General features: G+C 42.9%; 1 protein-coding gene across 5 annotated transcripts in view; it reads right to left on the reverse strand.

Annotated features, from left to right (window-relative positions):
* The window catches only part of PKIG (protein kinase (cAMP-dependent, catalytic) inhibitor gamma), a 100,190-nt gene that overhangs the window by 38,581 nt on the left and 36,897 nt on the right, over positions 1 to 24,712 (reverse strand). For 2 of the 5 annotated variants that reach the window (XM_011928987.1, XM_011928990.1), the window contains exon 2: positions 5,341 to 5,488. The exons of 1 other annotated variant lie outside the window; for it this stretch is intronic. The gene's annotated coding sequence lies outside the window, so the exon portion shown is untranslated. Of the gene's footprint in view, positions 1 to 2,864; positions 2,970 to 5,340; positions 5,930 to 24,712 lie in introns of those variants that run through there. 2 more of the 5 variants (XM_011928989.1, XM_011928986.1) reach the window with 2 other exon arrangements.

Below are 24,712 nucleotides of genomic sequence, written 5' to 3' on the forward strand. Positions count from 1 at the left end.
GTAACTTCATGCAGGTAAAGGCCATGCCTGTTTTATTTAACATCATCCACCTATCACCTTGCTCAATGCCTGGCGGGTATTAGGTTCTCAACAAATACTGGCTAAATACGTGAAAAATTTATTGAAGGCTCAGCTCAAATGCTACTGCTCCTCCAATTTCTTAGGCTTTCTACAGGACTCTGTCCCCATCTTGGGGCATTTTCACAATGTGTTCATGTTATCTGAGTCTTCTTTTCCTGTCCGGCTGTGAGCAACCTCAAAGTCTTATTTACCCTGACATTCCCCATAGCACCTTGCAGGATGCCTAACACATAAAGGGTTCTCGGCAGTAGATGAATCCATGCACACGCACAGGAAAGTACAAATGACGGCCGCAGGCTCTAACCAACTGCAGATAGTAGTGACTAGAGCCCAGAACACAAGCACCTTTGAGATATGCAAACAAACATGAGACTCTGCCCAGGGAGAAATTAAAATTAGAGCTAAACTTGAAATACAGCGGTGTGGGTGGGGGGATTGGGAGACAGGCCCTTATTCAAAAACAGAGAAGTGAAATCACTGAGTGATGATTTATTTTAAGTGTGTTTTTCTGTACTATCTAGCTTTTCTTCCCTTAAACATATTCTAATTTTGCAATCAGAAAAAAAAATCCACAATAAATGTTATAAAAACAAACCAACGGAAAATCAGTGGTGATTTTAGACTACAAAAGTCACCCATCCCTCTGTTTCCTTACTACAACTTTGGACTTCAGATTCAGGGCCCCCTCAGGTGCGGCCCATACATTTTGTGAGGAAGTGTTCTTTCCTCTGAAGCCACAGGGGATAGGAAGGTGCCAGAAATGAGTGCTTCAGCAGGGGCAGCTCTCAGTTGCTCCCTAATGCAAATGCTGGCAAAGCTCCCAGAGTCAGGAACTGTAGGGAGAGAGCAGAAGGAATCAACCCAGTGCAAGATCAGGACCTCCACAAGATGCTGATCCAGTGTCTGGCATTTTAGAGCACTTGTGCGTATTTCTTTTGCAGTACTTTTCACATGCCATTAAACTTATTCACTCCTCTGCCTATCTTCCCTTGATGGACAGAGAATTCCACAAGACCAGAGGCAGTGTCTTTACCCTGGTCCTCTAGCCCAGTGCTTAGTATTAACAGGCTCTCAACGTACATTTATGGAATGTTAAAGGCCACACTGATAAAGTACTAAAACAGTAGTAAAACTGACCTAGGTCCCTGGGACATAGTAAGAATACACCAAATACTTTCTTCCGTGCCATGAAAGGCCATTATTCAGTTCTGAAGAGCCAAGCTAAAACCTGTAATTTCTTGAAAGATTCAAGAGACATTTTAGGAAAAGGGGCTTCCTCCAGTAAGAGCGGATGCACTATGCGTTCTAATCTACAATTCAGAATCAGTCAGCATAGGTGCCGATGGCAACTTCCAAAGAAACCACTCTTTGAAGGAGCAGTACTCCAAGTTTTCCTAAGGCATTTCTGAAGGATTTCCAGGAGGTAGTGAGCTCAGCCTAGGGTCATGATTAATAACCTGTTTCCCAGAACTTGAGATTTTCCACCTCAGTCTCCACTTAGGAATTCCTTCTGGCCCTTTGTGAAAGCACTTGGCAGAGTTAACTGGGCCAGTTCAGCTTCTTGTCTGTCACACCAAGCACATGCTACCAGCTTCTTCCTTAAGTGGCTGGGCCAGGGTCCTCTGGTCCCAAGAGAACAGCACCCACTTCTGCTTTTGGCCTCAGCACTGGCTGGCTGATGTGAGGTTCAGCACCACTTGACTGGGTGACAGGAAATAATGTTTGAAGAGCCAACATAGCAGCTCCAGGGTCCATCACAGGGGTTTCAGAATGATGAGTTCAAAGATAACTTCCAGTTCCTCATGCAAATGCCATCCTGTGTCTGAGGGGGCAGACGCCTGTGTACACTGGCTGACATTCTCTTTCTGGAAATTGAGAGCAGCTAATCCTAAGCATGTATTTTTGTACCAACTAAGTGCTTTATGAGCCCTATCTCATTCCATCCACATGGTACCCCTTTGAGGTCAGTATGACTGTGACCCTCCACTTGCCAGAAGAGAAGTAGGTTCTGTAAGGTGAAGCGATCAGTCTAGGATCTCCCGGCTAGGAGGTGGTGAAAGCAGAGCTCTTACCTGCTACCCCTTTCCAATTTCTCACCAAACTCGAGATTGTCTAAACTGAAAGAGATGGTGGACACCAACCAGACGCAGGGTTGCAAATTCCCACAGGGGCCAGGGCCAGGGAGGAGACTAGAGGGCACAAGTGATGGGGCAGGGGAATGCACAAATGGTAATGAACTGGAGAACGCACCTGCCTAAAGGCATTCAAATTAAAACCAAAACACTACTCTGACTTCTGACTCAAGTTCACTCATCATCATTTAACAGATGGAGTGACTGAAATCCAGGGAGGTGACATGAAAAAGGCACTGCAGTATGGTGAAATATTCAAGGACTTCGGGGATAGCCAGTTCTCACTGGGAACTCAAGCTCTATCCCCTGCCAGCTGTGAGACTCTGGGCAATCCACTGCACCTCTCTGTGCCTTTCTCATGTGTACAATGGAGATGATCTCTGCCTCACATCACTGCTGTGAAGATTAACAGAAGTCGGCATATCCAAGATGCCCAGCCCTGGGTGTGACATTTATTTCAGGAAGATACAAAAGCCAAATAAGATCTCTGGATACGTCTTTTCCACAACCTACCTCCACTCCCAAGAGGCCCTAAACTCACTGCCCGGAGTGACTGAGGTGGGGTAGATCAGGAAACACACACTGATAACAGGAGCAACTTTGACACACAAAACAAGAACTGAAAGCCACCCTCATCTGGTACATGAAGGCCTAGTTGAGGAGTGTGAGGCATTCCATATTTCCACTCTCCACTTCCTGGCAGGGACCACAAAATCTAGGTGCCTTCCTTCCAGAACATCACCTCCTCACCACCACCTTAGGAAAAAGGATGCCTTTTTTGATTACCCCAAATCTCAAGATCCTGGGGGGCCTGGGATGAAGCAGAGGGGGCCCTGGCCTTCCCACTGCCCATGCCCATGGGTGGGTCCATGGCAGCAACAGTCCACCTTCGACGGGATGAAATGCTGGGGAAGACTGCAGCTTTCAGAAGTGCCAAGGGACCCCATCTCTACTACAAATACAAAAATTAGCCAGGCGTGGTGGCAGATGCCTGTAAACCCAGCTACTCGAGAGGCTGAGGCAGGAGAATCACTTGAACAAAAACGGGAAGCGGAGGTTGCAGTGAACTGACATTGTGCCACTGCACTCCAGCCTGAGAGACAGCGCGAGACTCCATCTCAAAAAAAAAAAAAAAAAAAAAAGAAGTGCCAAGGGCCTTTGAGACCCCTCCTGTTAACTAAAACCTTAATTCAAACAAATAGTTTCTAAATACCACAACTTCCTGAGGATTAGGTCTCTGATGCCCTTAAAGATTTAAAAAAAAAAAAAAAAAAGAGAGAGAAAGAAAGCAAGAAAAAAAAAAAAACCTTAATTTGTTAAGACCTGGCACCTTGGAAACTCAAAATTCAAGATCTGATGTCTTTTGCTTTTTTTTTTTTTGGCACTCTGGCTGTGGCTATCCTTCCCTTGCAGCAGGAGAGGCATCATGTTAAATGATGAAAGAGGGGGCAAATAGAGGGATTTTCCCCCTTCTTCTCCCTCTCTTGCCAAACTAGGAACTAGGATAGTGGGCTTTAAATTTAAATTACATCGTGTCTCCTTTGTACCTACGTGCCAGGCTTTCTACTAGGCAATGGGGCATAGTGATGGGCTAGACAGACACGCAGAGAGGGTGCAGATGGTCTAGTGGAGACATGGGGAATTGAAGTTATGCCAATAATTATGTAAATACAGTTTAGTTAAACATGAAGGGGTTCAGGATAATATGAGAGCCTATAAGTAGATGGTTGCCCTCAGTCAGTGACGAGAGGGAATAGTACTGACCATCTAGTGCTCTGTAAAGGGTTGAGCATAACATTGGGCCTAGTGCTTAAGAGATACTCAATAATGTCAATTCCTTCTTTCCTCTCTCCCCAAGTGTACGTGCTTGTGTATGCGTGTGCACATACACATACCACTGAGACTTTTTCTTTCTCTTTCTTCAAGAACACCTAACCTGAAAAAGACCCATAAAAACTCAGAAGTAACTTAATGTTGCCTGTTTTATGTCTTCTTTTAACTGTCCTCCAGGCACCCGGTTTTAGCTCCTCTGGGAAACCGAAAACCTAGGATACTTTGCTCCTAAAGCCATAAGGACCCAACACAAAGGGAAAAGAAATATGGACAGTTCGTTTCATACTGAATTTGGAAATACAGAGATCATCTAGTTTTGTCCCCTAATTAGGTACAAATGAAGAAACAAGACCCAGAGAGTGTGAAACACTTGCCCAAAGTGACAGTTTCCTTGGGTGACCCTGCTAACATATGGTAGCTTTTTGTTTAAGCTGAAATCTTTCCCTGTTAGCTGTAACTTTTCAAATATACTTAACCTGCTAACGGGGGAGGTGGGCTCCCACACACTGCAAGCCATCTCAAGCCACCTAGGAACCCTCCGTTCAGGGACCCACCAAGTAAGGGACCTGGGTTTTCCTCTCTACAGAGTAGCTTGCTTAGTTTCAAACCCTGAAAACAGATACCAACAAATAAAACGCCTAAGGGCTTACATGTCCTGTTTATCTTCTAGGCATAAACAGCAAATTTTTAAAAGGAAGCGATAAAAAGATCGCAAACCCAAGGTTAAAGATTTCCAACCCCTTTCCATCTTGGAGTTTTCCACACAGCTGCTGTAGCACTGGGTTTATATGTGATAAATTCATGAAGTCTGACCGTATCTGTAACTGAAATTTAACACAACAATCATATTCCTGAGGGGGAAGATAATAGGGAATTTTCACTACTTTCGGAGACTTTTCTTTCTAGAATGTTTAAAAATTATTATACCACCTTTGTAATCAGAAAAAAAGTAAGGGTTTTACAAACACCAATTTCTTAGGGAAGATTTATTTCTTCACCTATATTTGGAGCAAGGAGCTGCTTTTAAAGCTCTGAATACTCTGTCAAAGTTCTTTGGGTAAAAATGAAACAGCATCTGAATGGAGCCCATCTGTGAGACTTGAGGCTCCTGACTAGCCTTAGGCAGTTTCAGACAAGGCCATAATTTTCAGAACAAGCTCACATATATCATTATATAAAAATAGACATTTTGTGGCCAACAGGCTGGAAAGCAAGCTCTCCAGAGAGCTCTGCCTCCAAGCTCTGCTTCTCCCTGGGGGTGGTGGGCAGGGGAAGAGAGTAAAGTTCTACTTACAAGAGCAAAAGTTTCCTCAAAATCCAGCGGTCCTCAGTCAGAAGCGGAGGCAGAATTTACGAAACCAGGATTCAAGGTTAGCAGTCCAGACCCGTGGTGCAGGCAGAATTCTCACTTCACCCCGCTCTCTGTCTCTTCCCCGTGTCTCCTAAATGAAAAGCACTTTGAGGTTTTAGTGGGTGTTTCCCATGTCTCGGGCCAAGTAAGTCCCCATTTGTTGTAATCCAATGCTCAGTCAGATGATGTCAACCACACAACTCACTCACTCAGTTTCCACCTCTCTGTCCACGGGAGAGATCCATTTCCTCTGGACAATGAGCCAGGGGGCTGTAACTGCATCCCAGGCCACCACGCTCGCCTAACATCCTTCCTTCAATTTTCAACCCTGCAGCTTTAGTGACAAAAGGTTTCCTATCCACTCACTGAGCCAGGGTTCCTGGGTAAATTCCTTTGCTTCTTAGTGGGTTGTCTGTTTTCCCGTGTGTTTAATTCCTTTCTTTGGTATATCATATACTAGTTAAGGTGGAGATCTTCACCCCACCCCACACCCATCTCCTTCTTCCTGCCCAATTTTCCAAGTTGTTTAATTTCTCCCAAGTCTCCTAGGTACATGCTGGGCACAGTACATAAGTTTGTCCTTCATGTAGGGTAGGTGATGTGTGCCCTTCATGTAGGGTAGGTGATGTGTGCTTGGAAATAGCACTGGTCTGTCCCCTGGGGAACTGGGTTCCGGTCTTGGTCAGGCCTTCAACTGAATGAATGACTTCAAGCAAGTTACATCCCTCTCTGGACCTCAGTTTCCCTATCAACAAAATGCTGGCTTTGGTGCTTTCCACTTCTGAGATTCAATGACTAAAAATCAGTGACTGGGGAGCTTTTCAACAAATGCATTACAGAGCATTTTACTACAAGCTACCCAACTACATGCGTGAGGGAAGGAAGAACCCTGGAGAAGTCAGAGGCCACTGCCCAAGATGCCAGGCTCAGCTGGGCACCTTTACCCCCTTTATGAAGGAGATGAACAGATTCTCTGGGAGTAAAACCAAAAGAATTCACTGAACAAGTCCTTAGGGACATGAAAAGCAGCAGCATAAACTACAAGACAAGACAAACAAGTAAGAGACTATAAGTGTCCTTAGGGACCAACATGGAACAGCAGTGGTTATGAGAGATCATTTCTTGCATTTGGAGAATGCTTGATGGGAAAGACAAAGAACATCTCTCTACTTTTGTGTACAATGGGAAGCAAGGTGTCATGCATAGTGGTTAGGAACATCATTTGGGAGCCACAGATGTGGATCTGAGTCCTGTGTGACTTAATTTCTCTGAACTTCAGTTTTTTTAACTGTCAAGTGGGATACTAGTGCCTCTGTTTTAGGATTGTGAGAATTAAAAAACACATGTAAGGAAATTGAAAGTATTTGGTACATAGTAAGTATTGAATCAATGTTTGCTCTCATTGTACATAATCTCATTTGATTCTCATAACATCCTTAGGAGAGTGAGATAAGTGCTATGAGGCTATATCAACCTCTCCTTCCTGGATAAGAAGACATACACAGAGGGGCCGGGCGCGGTGGCTCAAGCCTGTAATCCCAGCACTTTGGGAGGTCGAGACGGGCGGATCACGAGGTCTGGATATCGAGACCATCCTGGCTAATACGGTGAAACCCTGTCTCTACTTAAAAATACAAAAAACTAGCCGGGCGACGAGGCGGGTGCCTGTAGTCCCAGCTACTCGGGAGGCTGAGGCAGGAGAATGGCGTAAACCCGGGAGGCGGAGCTTGCAGTGAGCTGAGATCCGGCCACTGCACTCCAGCCTGGGTGGCAGAGCAAGACTCCGTCTCAAAAAAAAAAAAAAAAAAAAAAAAAAAAAAAAGAAGACATACACAGAGAAGTCAGGTGACATGCCCAAGGTCACACAGCTCAAAACGAAAGGGACAGAATTAGAAATGAAGCCTCAACTCCTAACTAGGTCAGCACACATGCCACACACATGACAATGCCAATGCCATTTCTCAAAATGGTTGCTGCAGCCAGCCTGGGAAAGGAAACACTCAGGCCACTAGGTCGGAGAGGCTGCTTTCCTTGCTTTGCTACCCAAATCCTATGTGGCCTGAAGCAAGACTGGGCTTCAACTAACTCTCTCAAAAGGAGCAGATCTGATATGTTTCAATGCCACTTCGATGGTGATGGGAAGGTAGGACCGGAGCCCTACTGGGGAAGCGGCTTTCTATAGTTGGGGAAAAGGTTGTGGTAGTTTATGGTTTAACGAGAATTTTTACTAGTTCTCAGAAAACATAGATGCTTATCAAAAAACACCCAAGAAAACAGGCTATATTAGGAGGGAGTTTGCCAATCTGAAGGCTTTTCAACAATGTGACATAGGACTGCTGTGGAATAAAAACCACACCAGCCTGGCTGGGCATAGTGGCTCATACCTGTAATCCTAGCACTTTGGGAGGCCCAGGCGGGTGGACTGCCTGAGCTCAGGAGTTTAAGAGCAGCTTGGGCAACACAGTGAAACCCCGTTTCTACTAAAATACAAAAAAAATTAGTTAGGCGTGGTGGTGTGTGCCTGTAGTCCCAGCTACTTGGGAGGCTGAGGCAGAAGAATTGCTTGAACATGGGAGGCAGAGGTTGCAGTGAGCCAAGATTGCACCACTGCACTCCAGCTTGGGTGACAGAGTGAGACTCCATCTTTAAAAAAAAAAAACAAAAAAACAAAACAAAACAAAACACCACTCTGGTAACCCACAGAGAGCAGTCGCTCACAGCTCGGAGAGATCTGGGCTTCCTTCTGGACGCTAGACCTTCTTGCTGTGCCTTGGTTTCCCAGTGTAAAATGAGAAGAATAATAGCCTTACTCTCCAAGGTTCTTGTGTTGGTTATGTGCCTGGCACATACTATACATTAAAAAATACTTGAATACTTCTTGTCTAATTCTGACCGTTTCATCATCCTTTGCCCTAATGGTGATGTGACAATGAAATAAAGTCATTTTAAATAAAGAGGGTCCTGTATTTCTCTAGAATGTCAGGATGAGTAACGAACAAAAGCCCACCCAGAGCTGTCAGGCCTGTTCTCAGCAGCAGCACTCAGTTTGGAGGGACTGGAGGTCGGGGCCATTGTTTGGCTGAGCCTTTATTCCAGAAGCCTGAGTAGGCGTCAGGAAATGAGGCTGGGCTCTTGAGATGGGTGCTTTGAATCATGTTTTGTTACTTGAACAAAAATAATAGTAAGGAGCCCATTCATAAAAACAACATCATTTTCTTCAACAACATGTACTTTGTATCACTTCCCTTGTGAACTGAGTAATTCTATGTCTGTGACAGAATCCCGGAAGACAGAACCAGAGCAACACTGACACATTCATTTCTTCTTTAACTGTCAATAGTGGACACACTTATGTGGGCGGGGGCCACGATGTGCACTTGAGCACTCTGTAAACACCACTTAATGTCATCCTCACAATAATCAGGTACAGGAGACATTATTAATATTCACATCTTACAGCTGTAGCAACAGATGCATGGTGAGCAGACCAATCTGCTCAAAGGCTCACGGAAGCAAGGGGCAGAGCCTGTACTCTAACTAGGGACTGTGTGGGGCCAGTCCTGAATCCACAAACCCCCTTGCCCTACCGCCTCTTAAAGGGCTTCCCTTCAGGAAACTTGGCTATTTTTCAGACAGTAGTATCAGCTCCTTTGAGGATGAAGGAAACTCTGGCTGTTTAATTCCACCCTCTACCCCCAGTTTAGAAGGGGTCTCTCCTTCCTCTGAATTTCCTTAGTACTCTCTGTTTCTTAAGAAACACACCCTTTTCTCTGTTGACACATATTTATTTGGGGGCAGGTCTTTTTTCTCTGCCAGAATTCTAACTTCTTAAGGAAAAGATCAGTGTCTAATTTAGCAGTATTTTGTACATATTATGAGATACTTACTAAAATAAGGAAATCCATAAACAAACCCCAAAACTATTATTGGAGATTTACCATATACCAGGTAATATTCTGTTTATTTTATTTATGTTGTAGAGACGGGGGTCTTGCCATATGCCCAGATTGATTTTGAACTCCTGATCTCAAGTGATCTGCCTGCGTTGGCCTCCCAAAGTGTTGTGATTACAGGTGTGCCCAGTTGTATTCTAACTGCTTTATATAAATTACCTAATTTAATCCCATAAGGATCTCTATGAGGTAGGTATAATTATTATCCCTGCCTGACACATGAGAAAATCACAGACACAGATTGATTAATTTGTCGGGGCAGAGTGTTAGTCCATTTTGCATTGCTATAAAGGAATACCTGAGGCTGAACAATTTATGAAGAAAATAGGTTTATTTGGCTCACGGTTCTACAGACTGTGTAACAAGCATGGCACCAGCATCTGCTTCTGGTGAGGCCTTAGGAAGCTTTTAGACACGGTAGAGGGAAAGGAGAGCCGGAATGTCACATGGCAAGAGAGGGAGCAAGTGTGAGAGGGAGAAGTGCCAGGCTCTTTTTAAACAACCAGGGCCAGGCATGGTGGGTCACACCTGTAATCCCAGCACTTTGGGAGGCCGAGGCAGGCAGATCACCTGAGGTCAGAAGTTCAAGACCAGCCTGGCCAACATGGTGAAACACCATCTCTACTAAAAATACAAAAATTAGCTGGGCGTGGTGGTGCACACATGTAGTCCCATGCTTTTTTTTTTTTTTTTTTTGAGATGCAGTTTCGCTCTGTTGCCAGGCTGGAGTGCAGTGGTGCCATCTTGGCTTACTGCAAGCTCCACCTCCCTGGTTCACGTCATTCTCCTGCCTCAGCCTCCCGACTAACTGGGACTACAGGCGTCCGCCACCATGCCTGGCTATATTTTTTGTATGTTTAGTAGAGACGGGGTTTCATTTTGTTAACCAGCATGGTCTCGATCTCCTGACCTCATGATCCGCCCACCTGGGCCTCCCAAGGTTCTGGGATTACAGACGTGAACCACCACGCCTGGCCAATAAATTTTTTTTTTAATTAAAAAATAACCAGTTCTCACTTGAACTAACCGAACAAGAACTCACTCATTACAACGGGGAGGGGATCACGTCATTCATGAGATCCGTACCCATAACCCACGCACCTCCCACCAGGCCCCACTTCCAACACTGGGGTTCCCATTTCAACATGACATCCAACAGATATCCATCAATATCGTTAAACATTCCAACTACATTAGCTAGCAACTGACAGATATCTGTTGAAGGAGTATATGAATAAAGAAATGCTGGCCACCACTACCCACTTTCTAGTCCACACAGCTGCTGTACAGTGCAATCGCTCATCACCCTATCAAAGGCGGGTTTCAGCTGCCATACCATTTCCAACTCACTTATTCACTATGCCAAGCAGTTAGAAGGTCCATGTTTTCTCTACACAATTAATTGAGAAGCATATTGATTGAGATTTATGAATAAAAGTAGATTTTGTTTTCTTTCCAACTATAATCATAATTGCTTATTGTAAAAAGATAAGAAAATACAGAAGAACAGGAAAAAAGGAAGGAGAACAATATGTCGTCTCACCACAATCCCAGCATAAGGCCCCAGAGAAGGAACCACACTTACACTTAAAACAATGTTCTTGGTCAAGCGTGGTGGCTGACGCCTGTAATGCCAGCACTTTGGGAGGCTGAGGTGGGCAGGTCACTTGAGGTCAGGAGTTCGAGACCAGCCTGGTCAACATGGTGAAACCCCGTGTCTACTAAAAAACACAAAAAAATTAGCTGGGTGTGGTGGTGCACACCTGTAGTCCCAGCTACTCAGAAGGCTCCTACCTACTCATGAGGCTGAGGCAGGAGAATTGCTTGAACCTGGGAGGCAGAGGTTGCACTGAGCTGAGATCATGCCACAGCATTCCAGCCTGGGTGACAGAATAATAATCTGTCTCAAAACACACACACATACACACACACACTGTTTTGAATTCAGAAACTTAAGTCATTTTTGAGGGGCGGGCAATCAAACCCACAAAAGATGACTAAGACATTGCTGGACGTATTTTTTTTGGTTTTGGAGTACACATGGCTGCTTTTTCTTCAGGGTTCGATGTCCTGAGGATTCACTTTGTGGTCCCCTTTGTACGCTGATTTGGTGTGTCTGAAGAAGAGCTGGAAGGAGAAGAGAAGCCTGACCCCAGTGATTATGTGGCTAGAAACTGGACAGGTTCACAGGATATCACACTATCCCCTCCCTGCCTTTTTTCAAACCACTTCCCACTAGCTTGAGGTAAGTTTCCAACTACAGCTGTTTTGGGATAGATGGACCTTCACTTCAACAGTGACCTTAACTTTAAACAGTCTTGGACTCACTGATTTTTGCAGCTGAAAGGAGCATGTGGTCTCCTCATTTTAGGGGTGAGGAATGCCAGATCCAGAGAAGGCAAGGGACTATCCTGAGGTAGTACAGCCTGGTGCTCCAACAGGAGAAGGTTTGAGACTCTCACTTGCTACTCTCTATTGGTCTGGGACTCTCACTTGCTACTGCACTTTGAAATACAAATTTGAAGGGCTCTTCCCTCTTATTTTGGTTAACTCCTACTCAGCCATCAGATTTCAGATTAAATGTCACTTCCCTAGGGCGCCCTTTTCTCTGAGCCATGTTAGCTCCCCCTGCTGTAATGGTCTCATGGTACCCCTATGTCTCTTCTCATAACCATTAACATATTTATAAGTACATGGTTCACGTGTTTCCCCATCAGACTGTAAACTCCACAAGGTCAACAGTATGTCTCCCTGGTTCACTGAATACATCTATCCCAAGTGCCTAGAAGAGTGCCTGCCATAAAATAGGAAACTCAGTAAGTATTTTCTAAACACACACACACTCTACTTAGTCCAGTTTATGGTAAAACAATAACATACTTTTTGTAAAAAGCACCATGTCTTCTGAACTACAAATTGGGCCTTCTTGCTGAAAGAAGGATCATTGGAGAACAAGGGATTTCATTTCAAATAATTTCCAGAAGATAGAAAAAGTTCAGATCAGAGAGGTATGATGACAGAAACTGAAGTCTGGAGCACAAGGACAAGAAAACACCATTGGAAACGAGAGACAAGGAAACGTGTGGGACCCCAGGGAGGCTCTGGACCTGAAGACAGCAGGCGTGGAGAAGATTCAGAAGGGCCAAAAAATGAAGGGATCCACTGAAGGTCCTGTGCCACCAGCTCCTCTATCCCATACCTGAAGCACACAGAGGGCCCAAAAGCTTTGTAGAACCACAGCCAAAGACAAGAGGCCTCTTTAAATAAATTGAATGAACTGCCTAGGATTGATCTAGGGCTTCTAATAAGAGACTGGCCACCTTATGCTAACATGTGAAGGGCCCTCAGTCTAACTGCTGCTCCTGCTTATGTGCCCTAAAGGATCTTCCACTTAGAATCTTAGTACCCTTCTAGTACACAGCAGATTCCCAGGCAGGACAGAGGCCTATGGGACAAACAGATGAACTGAGACCTACCCCTTAAAGAAGTCTTTTATTATTGATTGTCAGTGGTCAAATAAAGCATGACAGGATGTCTGATGAACACCAACTGCATGACAGGAGTTCAAGATTCAAGACCAGCCTGGCCAACATGGCAAACCCCATCTCTACTAAAAATACAAAAATTAGCTGGGTGTGGTAGCAGGTGCCTGTAATCTCAGCTACTCAGGAGGCAGAGGCAGGAATGTCATTTGAACCCCGGATGCAGAGGTTGCAGTGAGCTGAGATCATGCCATTGCACTCCAGCCTGGGTGACAGCCAGACTCCGTCTCAAAAATAAAAATACAAAAATTAGCCAGGCATGGTGGCACATGCCTGTAATCCCAGGTACTTGGGAGGCTGAGGCAGGAGAACTACTTGAACCTTGGGAGGTGGAGGTTGGAGTGAGCTGAGATGGTGCCACTGCACTCCAGCCTGGGCAGCACAGCGAGACTATCTCAAAAACAAACAAAAAACTGATGAGTCAAGAAAAAGCAGTATGGTAATGTGAGGTCCTTGTTTGGATCTGATTGGAACTAAAAAAATATGGAGATCACTGCTAATAATAAAAGATTATTATTTTATGTGTGATAGTAATGTGGTTATATTTTAAAAGGAGTCCTTATTCTCTTAAAAGTACATGCTAGGCTGGGCACAGTAGCTCATGCCTGTAACCCTAACACTTTGGGAGGCCAAGGCAGGTAGATCACCTCAGGTCAGGAGTTCGAGACCAGCCTAATATGGTAAAACCCCATCTCTACTGAAAATAAAAAAATTAGCCGGGCGTGGTGGCGTGTGCCTGTAGTTCCAGCTACTTGGGAGGCTGAGACAGGAGAACTGCTTGAACCAGGGAGGTAGAGGTTGCAGTGAGCCAAGATTGCACCACTACACTCCAGCCTGGCCAACAGAGTGAGACTCTGTTGCAAAAAAAAAAAAAAAAGACTAAGGTAATTACTGATAAAATGATGTCTAGAATTTACTCCAAAATAATCTAGTGGCAGGGGAAAATGGCTACCAGCACACATGAAACAAGACTGGTCATAGGTTGTTGATTTTTGAAGCCGGGTAATGGGTGGTACATGAGGATTAATTATACTATTCTTTCTAGTTTCATACATGTTTGAAAATTTCTGTAATACAATTAAAAAAAAACCCCAGATATCTCAATAAGCATATTATTTAGATATAGAGAGATAAATGCTAGATCAAACGCCTAAAAGGATCAAAAGTGTATGCTCTTGGGAGCAGGATAGGAGGAAGGGTAAAGAAAGAGTGGGGGCAAGGAACAGATGGTTTTTATTATAAATCTTTTATGATATTTGACCTTAAAAAAGACTAAGGCAAACTATTTGCATGTACCATTCTGACAAAAACAAAATTCATTTAAAAAAGGAAATGGGAGTAATATGATTTAGAGAAATAGAATAATCACCAAAAGAAGTAAAAGCAGAAAAATAAAATGGCTGCCTCAGGGTGAGGAGGTAAGCAGGAGACAGATGCTTTTCTGGACTCAGCGATTTTTTTAAAAGTCATATTCATGTATTACTTGGATTTTTTAAAGGTAGCTATTATCAGTTGCTACTATCAGTTACTAGCAGGGCCTTTTGCTAATCTCTACATCTGTAAACTGAATACTTCCTCAGGTTTAGAATCCCAAATCACCCAGAGTGAATATCTCCACATTAAGTGTAATAATAACAATTATTGCTATTAGACAATTGTTTGCCATTTGTCAGTGCTTTACATATGTTATTTCTAATCCTTCTAACATTCCTGCAAGGCAAGTATAGATATTCCCATTTTACAGATGAAAAGGTTGAGGCTGAGAGACATTAGCCATTTGCTTGAGATCACAGTGTGGGCTAGGCCTGTGAGACTCAAACACCAAGCTCCTTCCATTACCCTACTCCTCCTTTGCATTCCATTTGTTTGGTATAGCCCAGAAAGTACCTTTACATAAATTTTCTCATCAACCACAAGAAACAGGAGGGACATGACTATCTTTACTTGACAAATGACGAAATCAAACCTAAGAAAAGTTAGGTAACTTGTGCAAGAATCCAGGCTCCTGATCCTTAATCTAGTATTTCTTCTACCATTCCTTATTTCCCCTCAACAACAAAATGTTAAATCAGTCATAATCCCCTCATGGGCATTTGTCATAGGAGTCACTGTACATGAATGCAGCAATGCAGCCGAAGCAGGAATTTAAAAAAGGGGGGGGACTTTTTTCCAAAGGAAATATACTAATAAACCATGGAATGTCCTCAGTTGTTCTAATGACAGCATGTTGCTTGAGTCCTCAAAGGGACTCTTGAAATGTCAGCAGCCTGCCTGCCTGGCACAGAGCAGATGAGTTGCTGGCACAGGCAGTCTGCAGCAGTTCTGACAACCAGTGCCACTCTACTTAGTTCCAAAGAAAGAAATGAGACATGCGTGCCTCTGCCCTGAAAAAAGAACTTCTGTGCTTCCTAAATCTACTTCAGTCAACAGCCATGGGGCCCCAGGGCTTTTTAATAGTTGCCGGGAATCTTCTTAGAACAGTGCTACTCATCAGAGCAGAGGCATGTTTATGAAACCGTACATCAGGTTGCATAGGGGTGGGAGCCAAACATGGGATAACGAAAGAGGGTGAACATGTGACCCTCAGTCATCTCAAGTCAGGGTTGCTGAAGCTCTCCCCACAAGAGAAGCAGCCCAAAATTTGGGCACAAGAGCCTTAAGCCTGGTGTGAGATGCTCCTCAGTCTGTGCTGGCATCTGAATAATGGCCAAGCAGCAGTTAGGGGGAAGAGGCTGTTTACTTGAGTTCAAACTATTTATAGCACCAGCAATCTGCACATATTTGGATGACAAATCTCTGGGCTTCAAGTAAGTGGTGCTTTGCTCCTGGACAATTTCATCAAACACACTCCTCCCCACGCCACCCCCAGTCCCCCTCACTAACACATGTTGCCCTCAGGATGTTTTATTTAAGTTGCTGAATTTTAAAAGATTATAAAAAGAAACCACATTTTAAGAACAAGTGACTTTTAATCCATTTATTTCCAAGTTTGAACTACATATTTTCTTTAAGGCTTGAATCAGAAATTAGATTATAATACATGTATATTATATAAAAATATACACTTGCCCCATACATGAACAAAACAGTAACTGGATGATGTCTGTAATTTAACATGTATATTGACCTGGTGAAGTGGCTCATGCCTGAATCCCAGCACTTTGGGAGGCCAAGGCAGGTGGATCGTTTGAGGTCAGGAGTTCGAGATCAGCCTGACCAACATGGTGAAACCCTGTCTTTACTAAACACACAAAAAAATTAGCCAGGTGTGGTGGTGGGCGCCTGCAATCCCGGCTACTGGGGAGGCTGAGGCAGGAGAATTGCTTGAACCTGGGAGGCAGAAGTTGTAATGAGCTGAGATTGTGCCACTGCACTCCAGCCTGAGCAACAGAGCGAGACTCCATCTCACAACAAACAAACAAAAACATGTATATTGTTGTAAAGATGCTGAGGCCTGCTCAAGACCTACAAAGAGAATGTTTCTTACAGTGCAATTAACATACGATGATTAAAGGCTTTCAGAACAGATCCACAAACAATGTGTAATCATATATACATTACAAACAAAAGAGGTCTTATTACCTATGAATTCTGGGGAGAAGCAATGGTAGTGTACAGTGTTCACCAATGCCCAATGCGCCCATTGCATGCCATACAGGAAAAAGGCTCAACTGTAACAAACCCATGTGCAGAGCCTTCTGCACAGTTTTAACTCACAGAAGGTGTTACAGCCTTGCCAATGAATGTGTTTGGAAAAACCAGTCTACTCTAAAAGCTGCCTTGTGTTTACAGCAAAAGCATTGCTGATCTGAATCTTGCATCTCCCCTGACCCAGGCATTGCCTAATTCCAAAGACGAAAAAGTGCTTGTTAGTTAACACGCATGTTGGCAGCTTCCAGTCCTATAATGCAGGCAGGATATGGTATAGAGAAAAAGGCCAGTGAAGTGAAGACAAAGGTTTATAGTACAAAGGGTGATGGTAGACAGTTAACATGGCAAGAGGAAATAGAAGAGATTCCTAAAAGGGACTTACATGTTTTCTTGTCTTTTCCCCCTGTCAGTAAAGCTCATTAAAAGGTCCCTAAGACCATCTTCGAACAACCCCACTTTTTTTAACATTAGGAAAAAAGTTCTGGTCATGGTAAAGAAAAAGAGGTGTGTCTATACATAGAATGTAAATGATTTAGAAATTTCTTCAGGTCACTGTGTTGTTGTTGTTGTTGTTGTTGTTATTATTATTATTATTATTATTATTATTATTATCTGAGTCTCACTCTATTACATAGGCTGTAGTGAGAGCGCGATCTCAGCTCACTGCAACCTCTGCCTCCTGGGTTCAAGAAATTCTCCTGCCTTAGCCTCCCAAGTAGCTGGGATTATAGGCCTGCATCACCACATCTGGCTAATTTTTGTATTTTTAGTACAGATGGGGTTTCACCATGTTGGCCAGGCTGGTCTTGAACTCCTGGCCTCAAGTGATCCACTTGCCTCGGCCTCCTGAAGTACTGGAATTACAGGCATGAGCCACTGTGCCTGGCCTAAAGCATGTAATGTTTGATCCCATGTTTTTATTTCTAGGAATTTTTGAATTATAAAACTATCCTTATCATTGAGACCTTAGCTGTCACTTTTTCAGAAAAACTTTCCCAAGCCACCCAACCTAAAATAACCACCCATCTACCTATCACATCACTTTCTGTTTAAGTGTCCATACAGCACCACTTTTTGTGTTGTTCATTAATTTCTTTACCGCCTGTCTTTCACTGCTGCCTCCTCCTGTCCCACATTAAAATATCAGTTCTGTGAGATGAGGGGCCTGATCTGTCTTGGATGCCATTCTTCCCAGGTGGTGCACACTAGCCAGGGACACTGCAGCAGCATCTCATTTAATCTTCACAGCCATATGAGGTTTCTGTTATCCTTCCACTTTAGAGATAGGCAAACTGATGTACAGTTTCATTTTAGTGAGTGGCCAGTAAGTGGCAGTCGGAATCTAAATACTGGTATGTGTGACGACAAAGTCCACACTCTAAACTACCTCTCTCAAGAGGAATCAAAAGTTTAAATAGTTTAAATGTGCACTTTTTAAACCAAACCATCCTAGTTGTGGAAATGTATTAAATGGAGATGATCACACAAGAACACATAATTAGATACATCTTATTTATTGCATACAACTTATCATAGCAAATACTGGAAATGTTTAGGCAAGTCACCAGTTAGCCATAAGGTTCAAGTTTACGTTTTAGTAAACAGGGGCCCCCATCTCAGACACTATGAGGATTTAATGAGACAATGCATAGTACCTGGCTCATAGTCCATGTTTTGTTGTTACTGCTATATTTATTCATTCATTCGAGACAGGGTCTTGCACTGTAACTCAGGCAGGAGTACAGTGATATCATCACAGCTCACTGTAACCTCAAACTTCTAGTCTCAAGTGATTCTCCCACAACTCAGCCGCTGGAATAACTAGGACTAAAGACACGCAATACCATTCCTGGCTAATATTTTCATTTTTTGTGGAGACAGGGTCTCACTATGTTGCCAGGCTGGTCTCGAACTTCTGGTCTCAAGTAATCCTCATGCCTTGGCCTCCCAAAGTGCTGGGATTACAGGTGTGAGCCACTGAGCCCAGTCTACATTTAAATCTCTGAAAGAATATACAATATACCAAATTGTATATCTCTGAACAGCAGGATTACACAGGGAGTGTGAGATATGGCAAGGTTCACACCTGCCATAGGTGTGATCACTTGAGGTCAGGAGTTCAAGACCAGCCTGACCAACATGGTGAAACCCTGTCTCCATTAAAAACACAAAATTAGCCTGGCATGGTGGTGCATGCCTATAATCCTAGCTACTTGGGAGGCTGAGGCAGGAGAATCTCTTGAACCCGGGAGGCAGAGGCTGCAGTAAGCCAAGATCATGCCACTGCACTCCAGCCTGGACAACAAGAGTGAAACTCCCATCTCAAAAAAATAAATAAATAAAATAAAATAATAAAATAACAAAAAATAAAAATAAAAATTACATGTTTATGTACATTTTATTTACAGTTTTGGAGGTAACTACCACAATTATGAAAAACCATTAAAGTAAAAAACAGCTTTCAGAAGGCCTGGCTAAAGCAAGTGAGGATTTTTTTTTACTTTCATCACTATATCTTTCTGTTCTGGAGTGTTTATTTTTGTGTCTATGTATTACTTTTATAATTTTTGTTACATTGGCAAAAGAAGGAAGTCTGGTGGAATTGTGTGATCACCAACCAAAATAAATAATAATGGACTGAATAATGTAAACATACATTTCAGGAGAAAGAAAATTTAGTCTTACCTTGACTGGAATAGATATTCTACCAGACATGTGCCTTATCAAGATTTCTTTTAAATGATACTTCTCAGTGTTGTGGAAATATGAGAAAATGTAGGTGAAAATGGAAAATGGTACAACATTCCTAAAGGGCAATTTGACAATATGTGCTGGAATACTTAAAAATGTACAGGGTATATGGGACCTCTCTGTACTGTGCAGTTTCACTGGGAAACTACAACTGGTCTAAAAAATAAAGTTTCTTAATTAAAAAATGTAAATGCTCTCTGACCCACTCATTTCACATCTAAGAATCTATCCAAAAGAAACCACTATAGATGTGTGTGCAAAGACTTGACTTAAAGTTATTCACTTCAGCACTATTCAGAATACTGTAAAACTGAAAATCCTTAAAGTCCACAATTAGGGAGTAGTTAAATAAACTTTGGTAGATCTACAGAATGGAATATTACACAGTCATGATAAGTAATACTATCAAGGAATATCTGATGACATTAAAAAAAAGTCACATAAGGGCTGGGCACGGTGGCTCACGCCTGTAATCCCAGCACTTTGGGAGGCCGAGGTGGGTAGATCACAGGAGCTCAAGACCAGCCTGGCCAAGATGGTGAAACTCCGTCTCTACTAAAATTACAAAAAATTAGCCAGGCGCGGTGGTAGGTGCCTGTAATCCCAGCTACTCGGGAGGCAGAGGCAGGAGAACTGCTTGAACCTGGGCGGCAGAGGTTGTGCCACTGTACTCCAGCCTGGGCGAGAGAGTGAGACTTCGTCTCAAAAAAATAAATAAAAGAGTCTCACTTTAATGTTAAGGTGAGCCTCTATATATAGAAGGGGCTCATGTTTGTAAAATGGAAAGTAGAAAAAAATGGAAGAAACTATTAATCAGTAGTATATCAGGATGATGACACTGCAGGTAATTTTTATTTTCTCATTGGTATTTTCAATTAGTATTTTATAATAAAATATAGCATTACTTCTACAAAAAGAAAAAATACAAAAAGTTATTTTTAAGTTCTTTTGGACAATACATACCAAGCGCTACAAAATGTGCATACATTGACTTATAAACAAGAGGGACATTTATATCAGAGTTACTTACTGCTTTGTTTTCAGACGGGGTCTCACTCTGTCACCCAGGCTCCAGTGCAGTGGCATGATCACGGTGCAGCCTCCACCTCCCAGCCTCAGGTGATCCTCCCACTTCAGCTTCCTGAATAGCTGGGACTACAGGCATGCGCCACCATGCCCAGCCGATTTTGTATTTTTTTTTTGTAGAGACGGGTTCACCATGTTGCCCAGACTGGTCTCAAACACCTGGGCTCAGGCCATCTGCCAGCCTCAGCCTCCCAAAGTGCTAGGATTACAGGCAGAGTTATTTATAATAGTGAAATAATAGAAATAATCAAAATATCAAACACATTGTCTGGCCACTAAAAATGGTGAAGAGAGACATAAGCCACACTCTGTCAGCCAAGAACAGTCTCCCAGTCTCTAGGGCCCTGCTCCTGTCCTTAATCCCGGGCCTGGCCCAGAAGGTGTGCTGCCCAGTCTGTGCCCGGCACTAGAAGGTGCACAAGAAACACAAGCTGGACAACAACCTCAATGAGCAGAAGCTAGAGAAGCCATTGAAGGTGAACTGAAAGTGAGAAGAAATGAGCTCTAAGCTCTGTTCAGGGACCTCAGCCTTGAGTTACGCCACCTGATGATAGGAATGACCAAGATGAGTATGAGGATAAAGGAAAAGGAGAAGGAAAGGAGCAAAGTAGATAGCCGAAGAAAATGAAAATAAAACAGGAGAAGAAAAATCAGGATTTTTAGAACAGCAAGATGAAGATGAAGCAGGATTCCAAAAGGTGGAAATGCCCTGAGCAGCCTCTGAGCTCCTGAGCCAGGAGAGCCCTCCTTCAAGAAGCTTTGGTGAGACAATCACAGGGACTGAGTTCTTACGGGGCTGATCTTGCAGGGTATCTGGTAGCCAGACCTTAGGGTCACAGGGGCAGCAATGGGGTTTTCTCTAGGGAAGTCTCATGGTGTAGTTAGATGGCTTTCCCCAACCTGCATTTCATTTGCTGCTTAATTCCCATCTAGGTAGCACTAGGATCTGTTATCTGGCCCTCTATAAGATTCTATAAGATCCCTACATTTTTCTTAAGAAATGCTTTCCTGCTTAAACCAGCTGGAGTAGACACTTATTGTTAGTAGCACCTGAGAACCCTGACAGATTTAGTAATGGAAACCAGCAGGGAATGCAGACAAAACTCCCAAGGAAATGAAACAGATCTTGGATAACTCATGAATGGAACATGCCTATTCATGTACCTATAGGTTACAACTGATTTGTGGGTCATGAAATGAATTTAATAGACTGGGACTACATATTTTTTATTTTTCTTTGTTTAGAGACAGTCTTGTTCTGTTGCCCAGGCTGCAGTGCAGTAGCACAATCTCAGCTCACTGTAACCTCTACCTCCCTGGGTTCAAGGAATTCTCCTTCCACAGCCTCCCGAATAGCTGGTATTACAAGTGCGCACCACCACGTCCAGCTAATTTTTGTAGTTTTAGTAGAGACGGGGTTTCACCATGTTGGCCAGGCTGGTCTTGAACCCCTGGCCTTAAGTGATCTGCCTGCCATGGCCTCCCAAAGTGCTGGAATTACAGGCATAAGCCACCATGCCCAGCTGGGATTAGCATATTTTTCAAAACACGCAACAGTATAGAATAGAATGAAAAGAAGAAAATGTTTCATTTACATATAATATATTATACGCATGCATGAGTCATAAATTGCACATCTTATTTTCAAAGTCAAAAAGTCTGAAAGAAACTAATTTATCTCACCTGCTGGACTTAAAAGGCAGATGGAATTTAATAAGCATTACAACAGGGGCTGGTAAATTTTTTCTGCTTTTTCTGTAAATGGATAGACAGCAAGCCTAAAGACAGCAAGTACTTTAGGCTTTGTGGTCTCTGTGGCAACTACTCAACTCTGCCACTATAGTGCAAAAGCAGCCACACACAATGTGTAAACAAAATGAACATAGCTGTATTCTAATAAAACTTTATTTACAAAAACAAGTGGTAGGCCGGAATTTGCCTGCAGGCCATAGTTTCCCAATCTCTGTCTTAGGGAATGAGATACGGGTAATCAGTGGCATGCATTGTTGGAAAAATTTTTTAAATAATCACCTATTGGCTGGGCGTGGTGGTTCACATCTGTAATCCCAGCACTTTGGGAGGCCGAAGTAGGCGGATCACCTGAAGTCAGGAGTTCAAGACCAGCCTGGCCAACATGGTGAAACCCTGTCTCTACAAAAATACAAAAATTAGCCGAGCATGATAGTGGGTGCCTGTAATCCCAGCTACTGGAGAGGCTGAGGTGGGAGAATTGCTTGAACCCGGGAGGCGGAGGTTGTAGTAAGCCGAGATCGTGCCACTGCACTCTAGCCTGGGACGACAGAGCAAGACTCTGTCTCAAAATCAATCAATCAATCAATCAATCACCTATGATTGCCCGAGGTAAAGTACATATTAAAGTCAGGCCTTTTTCAAACTCAGTAGCAGCTGCTATAGACCAATGAAGGGCATGAAGGATATAAAGATTATGAATGGGCTAACTGCATCTAACTGCACTAGAAAATGTAAAGAAAATTATAAGCCCATGTTCTAGGACTGTTATGGGACAGTTTCTGATGTCCAGTATCTGACGTTACCTGTGCTGGTAAAGGCAGCAGTGGTATTTTCTCCAGAAGAGTCCCCCTTAGTGGGGCTGGCCATTTCTCATGGAAATATTGTCCGTGATTGCTTCACTTCCATCTGTGTAACATCCAAGCGCAGATGTTAAACTACCTTTCTGCTTAAGCCAACTACAGTGAATACTGTTGTTTGCTACTAAGAATCCTGACCAATGCATGCCCCCAATAACACTTTCATTATAGTTCCCAGCACAGTACATTATAACTACTTGTTATATTCTATCTCCCTTAGTAGATGGAAAATTCTGTATTTTATTCAACTCTATAGTCCGAGCACTAGCAGAAGGCCTGACAAACAGAAGGCACTTAATGAGCATAAGCAGATATTAGAAAAAAACCCACTAACACACGAAAGCTATTGCTTTAGTTAGAATGGTGAAATAGGTAATTTTTAAATGATGCTTTAAAATATTTTCATAAGCGCCCACGTCAAAGTTGCTATCATTCATCCAAGACCAAGTAGCATAGTAGTATTCACATCAAGGTCAAGATGTCCTAACGAAGAAAAAGAACTGCTGATTTTCTTTATTTCCATTAATGATTTTTACTGGTTGTTCAAAGGACTTATCTTAAACCAAGCCTCAAAGGTCTGAGAAGTTTATACACATCTGGAACAATGACAGGAATGTGAAATCATGATCATGAAAGTCTGTTTCCTCCTACATTCACAGCCTATCTTAATAAATGAATGGAGAGTTATAGAAAGTTACAGAAAGACCACTGCCTGAGATGGACTTGGGATCAAACAAAAAAAATGAGAAAGGAAAGCCCTCCAAAACTGATTCTAGAAATCATGGCTAAAGCTGGGCACATGTGTAGTCCCAGCTACTCAAGAGGCTGAGGCAGGAGGCTTGAGCCCAGGAGCTCTGGTTCTGGCTGTGGAAAACATAGCAAGACCCCATCTCTAATAATAATAATAATAATAATAATGGCTAGAATTCACAATAACTCACACTATATCACAATTTAGAGAGAGCTTATACATAAAATGAAGCTGTGTCCTTTCATGACATCAGAAAAGAAAACACTTTAAAATACAACAAAAATGAGATCAAAATCATAACGTCATGAGGCCAGTGATACCACAGTAGCAGAAAGTCTTAGGAAATGAGAAGGAGTAGTGAAAAAGGATTCAGTTTAAAACCATTTTTCCCACCTGCTGTAGGGGAAAGGCAGCTTTGACTTCAGATGCTCATTCCAATTCCTTTGGGTGAAAAGAGGGTAATTCCTCACAATCCCATGATCCCCCTAAGAGATGATCAAGATACTTTACCAGAGCCCCCTTCTCCACAGTCAAAACTGATCTCTCCATCTGACTGAGAAAAGTGAGGTTAATAAGTAGTCTTATACCTCACCCCAAAAATAGCTCCTGGTGGATCCACAAATCTAAATGCAAAAATATGAAACCATATAAGCACTGGAAAAACATATGGCACATTTTATGACCTCACAATGGAGAAGGTATTTCCAAATACTATGATATAAAATCCAGAAGTCATTAATGGAAATATTAATAAATGTGACTATGTATAAAAATATTCTGCACGGCAAAAAGCATGATGAGAAAAATAAAAATCAAACGTCAAACTAGAAGAAATTATATTTCCTATCAATACAAATAGCTTATTTCCTTAACTCACAAAGAGATTTTCAAAACTGGTAAGACAGACGGCCAGGTCAGTGGCTCATGCCTGTAATCCCAGCACTTTGGGAGGCTGAAGTGGAAGTATTACGT

The sequence above is a fragment of the Colobus angolensis genome, unplaced genomic scaffold, assembly GCF_000951035.1.
Source record: "Colobus angolensis palliatus isolate OR3802 unplaced genomic scaffold, Cang.pa_1.0 Scaffold8, whole genome shotgun sequence".
NCBI lineage: Eukaryota > Metazoa > Chordata > Mammalia > Primates > Cercopithecidae > Colobus > Colobus angolensis.